The sequence below is a fragment of the Teleopsis dalmanni genome, chromosome 2 (genome assembly GCF_002237135.1).
Source record: "Teleopsis dalmanni isolate 2A chromosome 2, ASM223713v2, whole genome shotgun sequence".
Classification (NCBI taxonomy): domain Eukaryota; kingdom Metazoa; phylum Arthropoda; class Insecta; order Diptera; family Diopsidae; genus Teleopsis; species Teleopsis dalmanni.
The window spans coordinates 69760848-69775895 of NC_051847.1; the positions used below are offsets into that span (position 1 = coordinate 69760848).

The 15048-nt window shown below is 27.7% G+C and overlaps 1 protein-coding gene across 1 annotated transcript in view; it reads left to right on the plus strand.

The window, feature by feature from the left end:
* Nucleotides 1-15048, plus strand: part of LOC119685823 (transcription factor SPT20 homolog) — a 30521-nt gene that overhangs the window by 696 nt on the left and 14777 nt on the right. The window lies entirely within an intron of this gene.

Genomic DNA, 15048 nt, shown 5'->3' on the forward strand with positions numbered 1-15048 from the left:
CTTTACAAATTTACAAATTTGGTGTATGTTGAATAAATACTTTTATACAGATTAACTGTGATCTGAGGATATGTCAATCAATTGCATAAGCTGCTTTGTTTTTTTTTTTTTTTGTAAGTTGTTAAGTGGGTAGAATGCGTATTATTACTTAAATAAATTCAGTTTAATAAAGAACAAAAATTATAAAAAAATATATTATGTTAGGTGGGATGGTATAGAGAAGACACAAGTCATCTAATTACAGCATATCGAGTTCTTTGACATAAACGGAAATCAAATAAGTTATCAGCATTAACATTTTTTATTTATTTATTTTAAGGATAGTATTACAGTATCACACACCTAAGAGGGTATTTCATGGATCATAAAGATTCAAGACTAGGAAAAGTAGGCTCTATACTGTCTTTCATTAAAGAAATCGGACTTGGAGTAACACTCTAACCCGAGTAAGGGGCATAATAGATCTTTAAAGTCACAATGCACAATCCCTTTTTTTTTAATAATAATAATTATAGTATCATACAAAAATTTTAAACCACTGTAATATGATTATATTACTAAATTTAATTAACACAATATTAAATTTGATTATAATATCAATATGAAACTGTGGTATTTAATAAAGTAATATATAATATTTATATATTACTTACTTACTTATGTGGCCATAACAACCCATTACCGAGTTTCGGCCTGACGCAGCATGTCTCCCCAGGCGCCTCTGCTGCGTGCGCGCCTTCTCCAGTCTCGTATATCAAGTCCAGTTAGTGCTCCCTCAACTTGATCACTTCACCGGAGACACGGTCTACCTCTACGTCTTCTTCCGCCAACTACTGCTTCAAACACCTTTTTCACCGCAGCGCCTTTATATATTACTAAATTTAATTAACACATTATTAAATTTGATTTTAACATCAATATAACACTAGCGGCTATTTTTATTTTAACAGAAAACTTATTTTAACAGAAACTGTGGTATTTAATAGAGAAGTTTCGAACAATAGTAAACCACAACAACAGAAACGCCAGAAAAACGTGCTAACATACAAGTAAAGTACGACTTTGGGTCAGTTAACTAATAAACGCTAAATCTAAGCTTCAAATTTGCCAGGGTATGAGTTCAATCCCTAGTACTTGCAGTCTCAAAAAATTACATACATAATTACATACAAGAAATAATTCCAAAACCACTGATGATATGTATTTGGCAATACACGAAACAGCTGTATAGACAGCCAAAAATTCAATTAATTAAAATAATATAAAAATAATTTTTGTTGTTCTCGTGCACAACTCTTCGAAACCTCTCTATTATTACATTATTGTACCTATGAAAGCTACATTTAACCAATTTATGGCATTAATGACATTAATACAAATTCTAAAATATACAAAATACTACCTTCAGCAGATCTCTTATACTTAATGATCCTAAGAACATACAGCTGTTTTGGATATTGACAAATACCCACTGATCCTTGGAAATATTTTTAGATATGAATATTGATCTATGATTTACGAACAAGAGTTAAACTTGAACTCTACAAAAATTAAACTTAGATGTAGGTTTTCACACCTGAGCCAACGCCAGTATTACAAGTCTTGACTTTTTAATTATAGTTTTCAAAAAGTTCTTTATAACTTTTAAATTTAAAAAAAAACGCATACATAAAGCGACTAACATGCAGATCGTAAAAATTATTCACCTGTGAATTTCAAAACATCAATCAATGACTAGTCTTTGCATGGTACCGCAATGTCAGCTACTCTGAAGCAAGTTCTAAAAGTTTATTTCTCTTACAACCTTATTAAAAGAGTACTTATCACAGAAAGAATTTATTTTCGGTAATGCATATAAATAGCTATTTTCCACTTACCTATAATTGTCTATAACTAGAACCACTTTAAAAATGCTTGCTACTTTGTGTTGATCTCAACTAGAGTTTAAAATGAAAACAATCAATACACTCCAGAATTATCTTCCTACTATATTCTTCTCGCCATATGGAACCCTTATGAAAAAAAAAAAAAAAAACCCTTCTCTTCTTCTCTATGAATTATTGCTATCCCAGCGTTTCTGGAATTTTTATATTTTTTATGCCATTAATAATATATTTATCTAATTTGAAGGTGTTTGCTCAATTTATTGTGCTTCTCATATAAAAGCAATACTTAGGCCTGTAACTTATACACTATTCTGTCAAGACTTCTATTGCCTATTGTGATGCATTTAAAATTGCCTGGAAGAGCGAGTTAAATTAAGTATTTCTATTAGGCTTATTAAACTACTGTACTAACCGCCAGGTCTACTTTTAGTTCTCTGACAGGTTTAAGAAACAAACTCCAAAACATTCAAATTTTTTTACAAGTAGTCCTGGACAAAGATATAAAATATATCTAATGGATTTTATATTCTATTGATCGTGACAGCCCCAGTAAAATGCATTTGTCTGCATATGCCATTATTGAAGAATTTTTTGGACAATCTCAAGTATTTCAAAACATTTTATTATTTTGCTAATATTTTTTGTGATAAGATTTTTTTTTTTGTAGGGTTCGAATAGAAAAGAAAGGACAAGCACAAAAATTAAATTAATTTATTGAAATTTGACTGACCATATAACGCTGTTTCGAATATTGCCAAGTACTCATCATCAGTAGGCTTAGGAAATATTCGAATTTCTTTTTAATTAGTTGATAGTCCGTATATATATATATATAGTACGACTTTTTTTTCAATTGTGCACAATTTTCGTTTTTTTGGTTTCCGAACTAAAATTAACATAATGATAATGATATTGTTCGATCCATTATGTTGGATGACTTTTGTAAAACCCAAATCAAATAAATGCTGTCAAAATAAAAATAAATAATCTCAAAAAGCGAATTTCCTGTAAGGTAATAAAGAAATAGAAGCCTTCTAAAGAAAACACTCAAAAAGTTTTAAAATTAGATTTTAATTGTTAGTAACCTCCATTGTTATCATTTACGTGATATTTTATATAGAATTCAAACAAACCTTGTTATTAATCGTTATTTAAAATCAATAGTGTTTTAAAATTTAAATAAACTAGCGGTTATAACATTAGGGCTATTCACGAGTACGTGTAACGCACTTGGTAACCGAGTAAAACTGCAACGTAAATATTAGTTAAAGCAAAGGCCTGACTAACGTAGCAACCTGGCAAGGCATTACTCGACATGTATTTTGTTGTTGCTGCTTTGCACTTTTAATACGTTCCTCGGTAACTGAGTGCGTTACTCGAACTCGTGAATAGCCCTTTTATATTTTATATGTGAATTCATCTTTTTAATGTGCGTTATATCCCATACAAATTATATATTTGAGCAAAATGAAAAAGAATTGTTGGAAGCTTCTAATCAAATACCTACTTATACATACATATAGGGAACAGTAGAAAGATTTTTCAATACATAATTCAATAAGCTAATACCTATATGAGTATTTTTTCTATATATGATGTAAAGTATTGAGTTTGTGAAATGAGCTGTTATAAATGAATTCTATAGCAAGAATTATAGTAGTTTATTATGCTATTCTTAAGTTCTTAAGTGCTTCACTCATTTGAGATAGTATTATTATTTAGCGCTGTTTCAAAACAAGTTCTATTAGAGCTTCCTTGACATCGTTTAATTTGAACATCAAGCGCTAATTTTAAATGATTCTTGCTAATTATTCCTATAAAATTATTTTATGATTTCAGTTAATTTTAATTTTCTACAAATTTATAATTTTCTTAAATAATTAAATAATGGAAATATGCAATTGACTTATTACAACAATAAATAAAATGCTGAAATAGCAATAAATAATAATAATAAAATTATAAAAAAACTATTCAAAATCATCAAATTGAAATAGTTGGGGATTGCATGCTTTACGGCTTATACATATGGGGAGTAAACCTTATTAACCAATGTTTTTTTATTAATTACCTAGTATATAGTTTTATTTATTAATGACAATAAAAACAATTTCAGATTTGGAATTAAATTTATAGTATTACAAAACTTCAGTTAAAGTCACTAATTCGGCATAACAGACAATGGTAAAGATAATTATTAGCAGATTATCTCAAGAAACGATTATAAAAACAATTACTTTTTTTGAAAAGCGCAGTTGTCGAATTTGTAAATTGCATTATAAGAGATAAAATTTACTATCATAAAAAAATACCAAATAAAGCAGTAAAGTTTAAAAACTTATCATAAATCAAATCGTTTCGATTTAGCCGTTACAATTATGACAATTGCATTGTACTTTATGAATGCGATTACATTAAGTGACCTTTAAGTTGGCGGGTAAATACGTGTAATTATGTTCAATGTAATTGCTTTAGCTATGAAACTTTTGGTAATATTAAATTCTTAGAAAACAAAATATTTATTTTAAGGTTATAAATAAATCAAACTGAAGATGTGAACCAGACAAAAATTGGTAAATATGTTGATTTTGGTTTCGTTGAAGCTTAGATACCATTTACACGGAATTTTTGATAGACTTTGAGGTTTCATTTATATGATAGGCATAGGAATAAACAGAATACCAGCTCCCAACGGAGCGGAGCACTGCGACTATAATTGATCTTTTGTGCTTCAACAGACTCTTTGAGGTTTCATTTTTATAATAGAAAAAGAATAAACAAGGTTTCAGCACCCAACGGAGCAGAGTACTGTGAGCACGGTTGATCTTTTATGCTGCAACAGACCCTAACCGAACAGAAGACATTCCCCCTTCCGAATTAAAGCCAGAATGTCAGGCGTTAAGGACCTTCTAGTGTCAGAAGAGGAGTGTAGTTCTCGACCCAGTGAGTTCCTCCTGGCCTAGATCAAGGCTGGGCAGTCACAGAGAATGTGACTGGAAGTCTCGTCATTTATTTGATAATATATATAGAAAACTATAATAATAACATAATAAAATATATAATAATATCTATATAATTTAATTTATTAAAATATATAAATATATGTATTATGATATATAAGAACATATATATAATATTATATATAATAATACTAATAAGAGCTGCTATAAATATTTTATTCACTTTTATATTTTGTTACCTATAAAATTTGAAGAGGAATTTGGTGCGTAGTACAGATGCAGTACACACAATATAGAATAATATGAATCTGACATATCAGTTTGTAAAACAGCTAAATAAAAATCTAAATTGACATCTACAACAGACTTCTAAACTCCGAATTAATAGCGAATATATTTAAAAATTAAAAAATTTGAAAAAAAAGACATATTGCTATGATTAAAGTGCACTACTGAAGTAGTGTAGTGCATAGTCTCTCAAACTAGTTTGAGAGACTAGTTTGCATTCAAACAGATAGACGATCAGGGCTATATGAACTTCACTCGTTAAGGTGATGAGGAATATATGTATGTATATAAACCTTATAGGATCTACGACATTTCCTTTATGCGTTACAAATGTATTAACAAATATTTTTATATATGTGTCAATATAAGTTTATAAGTAAACCCTTTTCACTCTTTTTTGTGTAAAACCTAGTACTAACATCCATTTCATACGAAATTTCGACACAAAACTCCATCTCAAAACCATGTTCCACAAAATTTGGACATTGTCCAAAATTTTTTTATATGGAGCTTAATAACAATTTTTTATGAGAAATGGTTGTTAATGATAGGCCTAAAAAGTATAAAAAAAATAAATTATATACATAAACAAATAATATGTACAGAAAAGTAGAGAGTGCTCACTACTAAAGATGTAAATAATTTCTTTCATTTTATGAAATAAACTGCTTTTAGACTAAACACAACAATTTTAGTTACATATCTGTAAGTAATTGCGATAAGAAAAAAAATTAATTAATTAAATTTTTAATGTTGACAATTATATTCGTTTACAAAAAGACTACATATGATATTTGTTGAAAAATAGTTGCGATTTATATTACCAGTTGTGGCAACTGGAAAGCCATGTGGCAATTGAATAGCTTCAAATTAGTTTTTTTTTCGTTTTTTGTTTTTTAACCCATAATATTAAATTTAAATTTACTGTGTAATTAATACAGATTGTGTAAAATCTCATATAAGCATGGCACTGCACCGTGCAACGCCTAACCGCAGGGCAACACCGCACTGCACTTCACTTGTCACAGTATGACTGAAACGACTGAAACATATTAGCACAAATGTATTTGAAATATTTGGATTTACCATAAAAGGCCCTGGATACTAATAAATTCATTTATGATAACTAAACTAAACTGTATGGCCGAACGATACTGTCTTGCATAAATGCCAGCAACAATTACTTGAGCTGAGCGAGCTCCACAAAACCAATTGAAAGTGATCCGCTGTTGTTGCTCATGTACGCCATAAATTATTTTTGTTGCAACTTTTAAGTATCTTAAATTACAGTTACCAGCGTGAATGTGCAATAAATACGCATAAAAATTCACAAACACAAAAATGCGTATCTATTTACGAACTTTTTAATTTCTTAAACAACGAGACTGTTTATAGGCATTACCGCCTAACGCCGAGTTATGCGGTTTATAACGTTTATCGTTTTCTAGCGCAGATCGCAGTCTGCCTCTATAGCGGCTTTTTCTTTACCTCAATACTTCAATACTTGAAAAGTATAAAGCAATGCAATTTAAGTTTAATCAAAAAAACAAAAAATTAAAAGATATTTTTATAAATCGTAACACTTTGGTTAAAATGCTGCGTCTGTGTACACCCCAAAAACCAAAAAAGTCAAAAGAAATTGGAGCAAATATTTATACGCTTAATGAGTTAAACTTGGGTGTGGTTTTTAAAGTAACAAATTACATTGGTACGATCAGAAGGATCCACAATATGTGGTTTATGTAATGAAAACAATATTTAAACAATTTATTTATATAAATCAATCACATATTTTAACATAAATTGATTTTAATTTGCTCGTTACCACTAAAAATCGAACAAGTTGAGTTGTAAGTACTACTTTAGCTTCCAAAACTTCAATGATTTATCATATATTTGACATACATATAGTAGCTAATTTACAAAATATTTAACAACTGTGCATAAAATTATTTTATAGGTATGTTACTAATATCAAAAGGTAATCATAACTTAACACTATAACTTTCAGTCTAAAACTGTATTTATAGTTTTTTCAATATTGAAAGCGTGAAAAAGTGCTGTAATAGAACACACGTATATTAGTTTGTGTCAACTTTATATATTAGAATCAAATGGCTGTAGGAGACATTATCCACAGTCATATGACGAAATATCATTGCAGTCTTACACTTAACAATTGTCAGTTTTATATTGTTACTACTATTTAAGTAGATTTTGGTTATGTCTAAATTCAAAAGGTGATATATTTTATGTAATAAGTTCCTAAAATATACATATATGATCTTAAAAATTTTTTTTCTATGTGTAATTCTTTTAATTATATATATGTATATATATATATATATTATATATATATATAATAATATATATTAGAACATATATAATATTATATATTATAATATATATATATATGTAATATATATATTTTGACCAAAAAAGCAGCATTATTCAATTAGTAGTTCTTATCCAACAAGATTAAACCAGGACGTGTTATGTGACCTATTGCTTATGCTGTCACTCTGTTGCAATTACATATCTTCCACATTCGTATTTTTAGATCTACCTCAAAAAAATTGTGACTGTAATAATCAGGTGATTTGTTTCGCACCTTCCCCATTTTAAAAAAGTGTTGGGTCTATCACACCTCCAAATTGCATGCTACACTATACAATTACTTTTTGTGTATGCAATGGTCTATGTACTCTTAGACATTCTCTCTCCAAATGCGACAGTTCTGTTTGTAGATATATCGATTAAACAATATATGAGCCCTATAACTAAAGAAAATGCAAGGGGAAAAGTACTTACTACATCATCAAATTTTTTGTGGTAAATTGTTGCAATTTTATTATTTTCAGTGGTTGTAAAACAATCCATATCGTGAAATAGCAAACCTTGGACTAAATACATGATGATACCTTGATTGACGGTTAAATTTTATAGATGTCTCTGAAACACGCCGATAAAACCTGATCAAAAAATGAATAAACCACTAAGTGACCCTAGTGTTACCCAAACGAAGTACAAACTCTGTTCTTGTGTATGATGTCTGGCTGTTGCATTTTATTATCTCTACAATGTCTAATAGTTATCTTTTACGTATAAACACCCACTTCAATTATACAGTATCAAAAGACTGAAAAACATTCCATTAATTCGCTTTCTATTCTCTTTTTTTCGTTTTTTTTATTATTGTATCGCTCGACATACTCGCCTTGTTTATCCAACCACAGCTAACGAATACTTCAAATATCGAAACCAATTTATATCCTGGTTGCTGTAATGAAAAATTTGTGTAAGATACTTTCACTGATGTTTTAATTCATGGCTTTATTTTTATGTGATATGCGGTTTTCGTACAATTTATTTTGTTACAGATGCATTGAAGTTGCTCCAGTTTTTCCACCATTCAGTTTGCATCTTTTGTAGACGTAACGTAACGCTGGACACATTTGTCATATGAGCCGCTCATAACATTTTGCAAATTGCCTTACGTAAAGTTGTTATTGTGCGTTTTTAATATGCATTTATGTATTTTATTTTAATTATTTAATTTTTATATTTAATTATTAAGTAAGATTTGAGGCAGGCAAAGAGTTACACACTTTGCACACAAAATTATTACAACTTGTTTATTTAATGAGCAAGGAATTATTGATGAAGTAAAAGTTTAATAATTTAATAAGATTACGTTTGATTTGAAAATAATTGTTAAAAATAATTTATTAAATAATATAATGATTTTTTTAATAATAATTTCACTTATTATCGTTACTATATGTGAGTTGAAAGTATTTAAACTGCTTACGAAGTTTTGATTTGCCTTCAATATCAATAGTTTTCAAATAATATACGTCATTTAAGGAATATATGAATGATTTAGAAGAGGCTGTATTTCATTAAAACGATTAAAAACAAATTAAAATAATAATAAGTTAATAAATAATTAATATATATGTTAATATATATAAATATATATATAAAAATGTTTAAAAATAAATAAAAATAATAATTAGTTAATAAATAGTTAATTTATTAATAAATATAATTATATAATTATTAATATTAATATTAATATTATTAAATATATATAATAACTTTTATATATTTGTCATAATTATAATATATATATATATTATAATATAATAATGTATAATATTATATTATTTATTTATTTATTTTTTATTTATTTATGCTTTAGAATTTATACCTTGAATATTTTTAGTAACTAATATGTATGTACCAATAAATTATGTACATAAATTTTTCTTAAAAATACAGAACCTAAACCTCTCAATGAATAAAGCTCCTTTGCCAAGACCACAGAAAGGTTCTGGGCCTATCAATATTGAAGTCTTGCAAGTTTGTCTGTCATTTCATTGCCTTGGATACCAGCTTGCCTTAATTTAAAGTAATAATAAGAAAATTTGTGTTTATTGTTTAAATTAATGAGTTTTTTTATTTTTTTTGAACTTGATTAGGCTTTACTTAACAAAATAAATGAAATTAAAACATAAATTTTGACTTCGAAACGTCGGCAATATTAAATAAGAAAATATTAAAAATTACAAACTTCATATATTAATTTCATAATAATATTTTTGTGTTCTTAGATTTCAGTGAAAAAAATGTAATGTCTGAAAAATTAATAGCTTTATTACATACAATATAATCAGCTCTGAGTTAAAAAAAATCAAAGACACTTTGAAATGTCGGCAATGAAATATAATAAAAAAATCAACAAAACTACAACAGTTTTTTAATTTTCCAGTTATTTTTTTCTCTAAAACTTAAAAACAGTTAATAATTAAAACTCAATTTAGAATAATAATAATAATATTGTAATATATATGCCACACCTGTAATCGCTAATCCTCAACGTCACCTTCAATTTTGTGGCGCTTCATAATTTTCATATTAAAGTTTTTATGATTCATGGCATCCATTTGTAATAATCTTTTAGTTGAATTTAATTATATTTAACGTTATTATTATTATTATTTTAATTCATTTTTCATATTTTATTAAATTATTTCATAGAATCAAACTATGATAATTATAAGCGTTAAAGTTTCACTTCACCATCGTGATTAGCTTTTTTACACTTAATTACCAGAAATTGTTAAATAAAACAACAGATTTCAATTAACTAGTTTTTGTTCACATTTAACACTCTCCTTGTAATGCTGAGACACCACATGCACCATACAATATGAGTTCACTTTGAATTCCAATGATTAGAATCTGTTTATTATAATTTATTAGGCTCCTTCCACCGTATCTGCCTATTAACGTATTATGTGAACATACTGTCATAACACTCATCTATTGTATGAGCTTAGCTAAGGATTGTATATGGGGAGTTGACTCTCTTCGAAGTGTGCCCAAATCAATATATCATAATAGAAAGAGGGAATGTTAGAATGCCTATAGAATACTTTAAATTGTTAAGGTGTAAATCGCCTGGATGTAGCCATATGGGACGGTTGCCCACCTCATCTAAAAATTAAACCCGAAGCAACAATTCAGAATAAAAAGCAGATCTAAGATTGAGATTAAGTGTAAGTGTATGACTTAAATGGTGATGAAAGAAAAGCTAAGGTATGGTAAGGTATGGTTGCCCATCTCATCTAAAAATTAAACCCAAAGCAATAATTCAGAATAAAAAGCAGATCTAAGATTGAGAACTGTATGACTTAAATGGTGATGAAAGAAAGCCTAAGAAATTGCTATATGTACCTTCTGCTCAAAAAATATTTTGAGCTCCGGATTTTGTTGTTTGTTAACTACTCCTTAAGTAATAGACTTTTTACAAAAATTTTTTTTTGTTATGTTGGTACACCTTTTCTTGACATATGGTACAAATTTGAGCGCCATCCGTCAATTAGTTTTTTTACAGCAGCTGTTAATGTGAAATTACCTCAAGTGCATTTAGCGATTTTTACTATGAAAAATTCTTGTTGTACGCGATTTTTTGACCAAACACGGTACCACTGTCATCGCTCAGATACCATATTCGCTAAATCTGAATCCGTTCGACTTTTTCCTGTTCCCGAAACTCAAATTGCCCCTTCGTGGTAAGCGTTTTGAGTCAACTGAATCGGTGAAAGAGAATTCGCTGAAGGAACTAAAAGTCATACCTTCACGGGCCTACGAAAAGTGTATGGAAGATTGGATTAAGCGTTGGCATATGTGTATCGCTTCAGAAGGAGCATATTTTGAAGAAGATAAAATAAATTTGGAATAAAATTTAAATTTGTGTGTTTTATTTACAAATAAAACACTTTTTGAGCAGAAGGTACGTTCAGATACTCTTGTGCAATAAAAACAAATGAGTTTGAATTTGGATACCTCTTCTGTAGTATTTTTTTTTATTTTATTTTATTTACTTTTATCATGCGAGTAAGATTTAATATTCCCCCTTACATTATAATCCAACTACACCCATGATATATTGTTCTTTTGAAGTAATTAATTATAATATCGATGATCTCCTCGATATCACAATTCCAATATAAAACTTTAAGCATGCATTGTCATTAATGGGAATACCCCGCATACTATTTCAATTCCGGTAAAGAGTCTCTTTTATGATTGTATTTTATTCAATACTTATTATTATAACAATTACTTAATTTATTTTTATGTTTTTAAACTATATTAACACTATGTCAAATTAATTATAAAAATGAATGCGTATAAGCTGCACAAAAGTTTGTTGCTTAAGTCTTTTGTTTTATTTTATTGCTGACATATCTATACATACAGATCTATAAAATAAATGCTATTTTAAATAAAAGTTATGCAGTTTAATTACTTTAATTTAAAATATACAAAAGAAAAAATAATAAAAATATTTGTTGTCACATATGTGCGTGCATTTTCATTACAAAATACTTCGTTAATGTGCAAATTGCTACTTGTCAGTATTTCTGAAAATTTATACAGCTTTTTTGTTGGCTTTCTTGGTTGGTTGGCTAAGTAAATGTGTAAAAATTCAAAAAACAAAAAAAAAATGTTAGTCAATAACAGTTAACTCATGTATTTTAACGCAACACCTTGAAAATGGCTTAAATATCACAGATAAATTTTTACATTTAGACTTCGCCAGATAATTGTTTGCAATTTTTTCAACTATTTTTTTCATGAAGAAAATTCATAATAAACGCGTAACAATACAACCAAAAATAGGCGTGGAATTTGAAGCTATTTCATTATTTACCCAAGTAAGCAAAAAAATCTATTACATTTTAATAATAGCAATATTTTTTACAACTTCATTTTAGCTTTTAATAGAAACAATTAAAAAGTTTTTAAATTAATAAAAGAATATTGACCTTGACTTATGTTGCATGAGTTTCATTATTTCAATGGGTGTGTTTGATACTTGAATTAATTTCAATTTATTAAAAAATAATTAATAATTATTAAGTAAAAAAAATTTAAATTAAATATTAAAAAAAACATTTAAGTTTTGACTGAATCATTATTTTTCACAATAAAAAAGGCGAAGCTCCTTAACTTTCATATATCAAATTTAATTTTAGTATGATTAGTTATTACTGTTATCTATGTAACTCTATTGAAATATAATATCAAATTATGTTTATTTTTTTAAAATTAATTATTCATTATAAATGCGTTTTCCTTTAATTTTATTTTATTTATTTTATTTTATTTATAAATTTAATGCATTTACTACTATTAATTTACTAAACTCCTTCTGGACACCCCACCATCGATTTAAATCGTATTTTATTAGGAACTGTTCTTGTGATTTTATTTCATTCAGATCAGTAAAAAATCTATATCCCAAACATGGTGATAGTGATTATTAGATTCAACTTTCTTTTTATAATGGCAATTCCTGTGAAATCCTGAGGTACTATCAACTTTAGAAAAAATTCCATACACTAAATTTTTATTGATGCAATGGTCTTCGGACAGTTACTTGCAAATATTCGCTGTCTCATAAAATTTAATGCGAAAAGTCTTATTTATCCTTGGAAAAATTTGAATATGTTTAGCGGTTGTTAAGTAATTCATATTATTATATGGCAAATTTTAAACTAAATATGCAATGCCGAGTATGTCAGTTTTGAAATATATTACTGAAACAGTGCTATATGATCAGGACCACAAAATAAATAACCCCATACCGTGGTTGTTCCTTATACCACAGTGTGAATTTACACAATATTAATTTATTCATTTAATAATAAATTTAATTTAATAAAGAGGTTTTTTCGAACACTAGTGAACTACAACAATAAGATTTCATTTTATATTATTTTAATTAATTGAATTTTTGGCTAACCATACAGCTGTTTCAAGTATTGCCAAATACCCATCATTAGTAGTCTTGGAAATAATTCTTGTATTTAATTATTCATAAATATTTTTTATTTAGACTGTAAATACCAGAAATCGAACTCGGGTCCTTCAAACGTGAAGCTCAGAATCAGCGCACCTTCAAATAATAAATTAAAATAAATTCAGAAAATTTTGCTTTACTCTGATAACTGCCCTCTCGTCCTCGTATTCCTGTACTCGTATTTCATACACATTTTAATGTTTATTATGTATATACAATCAAAATTAGTAAATTGTTTATTAACACTTAAGCCATTTTCAATGTCTATGATTTTCTTATTAAAATAATTGCTAAATTTTACTAAATAGTGCTTCTGCAATGCATTTTTATGTTATAAGCATGCAATAATTTTCTTTAAAATTTTTTGTTGCATTTTTGTACCACAATAGGTGTTTATATCAAATTTTCCGGTTTAATGAAGAAAATATTTTTTTCAAGGAAATTATATCAAATTGCTTCAAGTTAAAAATACTCGATCGATATTGCCTTAAAAAGCTCACACATTTTTATCTATGATGGAGAGTGCAATCATTTCACTCTTAACGCATTATGTGATGCAATTTCTTACAGCTTTTTTCTTTTTTGGGAAATAAATAAAATACATAATCAATATATGAAACAGTTGTGGACTTTGTTTACTATATAAGCAAAATATCCATATATGATACATGTTACTATTTTGCTACAATGCGTGTTATGAATATGTGGATCAGTAGGAAGTATTTGCATTTGCTTGGTAGCCAACTGACTTAGTTTTCATGCTATTTTTGTTAACGACTTTTTTATTAAGTCGAATAAACTAGTTATGCCGAGTTAAGAAATAACTAAAAATTCGTACCATTACTGAAACGACCATTACTTATTAACTTTACAAGAAATATTTTTAATTCATTTTCTTTTATTTTTCAAACTGGAGTAAGTTTGAAGCGAGTTCCAACTAAGCAATTCGATAATTCGACTGCACTATATGAACTCTACGTGTTTGAAGGAAAAGAAATAAAATAATATGAAACGAAATACAAGCCTTTCATAAAATTACATAATATTAGTAAAAATAAGCAAATTAACTTAAAAGTAAATTCGAGATATAAACTTAAAATTTTACTATTAAACAGCTGGAATGTTATGACAATTTATACTGGTTTAGATCAGGAAAATATCCTTCCTGATTTCTTATTTTATGTGCATTGTATAATCATTACAGACTTCATAGATTGTTAAATAATTTCAAATATTTTCAAATCCAAAAATTATGCTAATCACTTTCTCATTTGATATTTGTAAAGCTTATCAAGAGACACTTTGATCTTCATCTGAAGAGCTGAGTGTCTTAGATTTGATTAGAGTCGGCTACTACCACATTAAGTCTACCATGCAATTGCTCTGCTTCATTAAAAGCCTGGAACCATATAAATATTGGCATTGGCAGTTTTTTTTGTTTGTAAAATTGCACCCAATTGATGCTTTACATATAGTAAGTAAATATATGCATAACAGATGTCTCTACAAAAGACTAGCTTTGAAACAAAAACAGGTA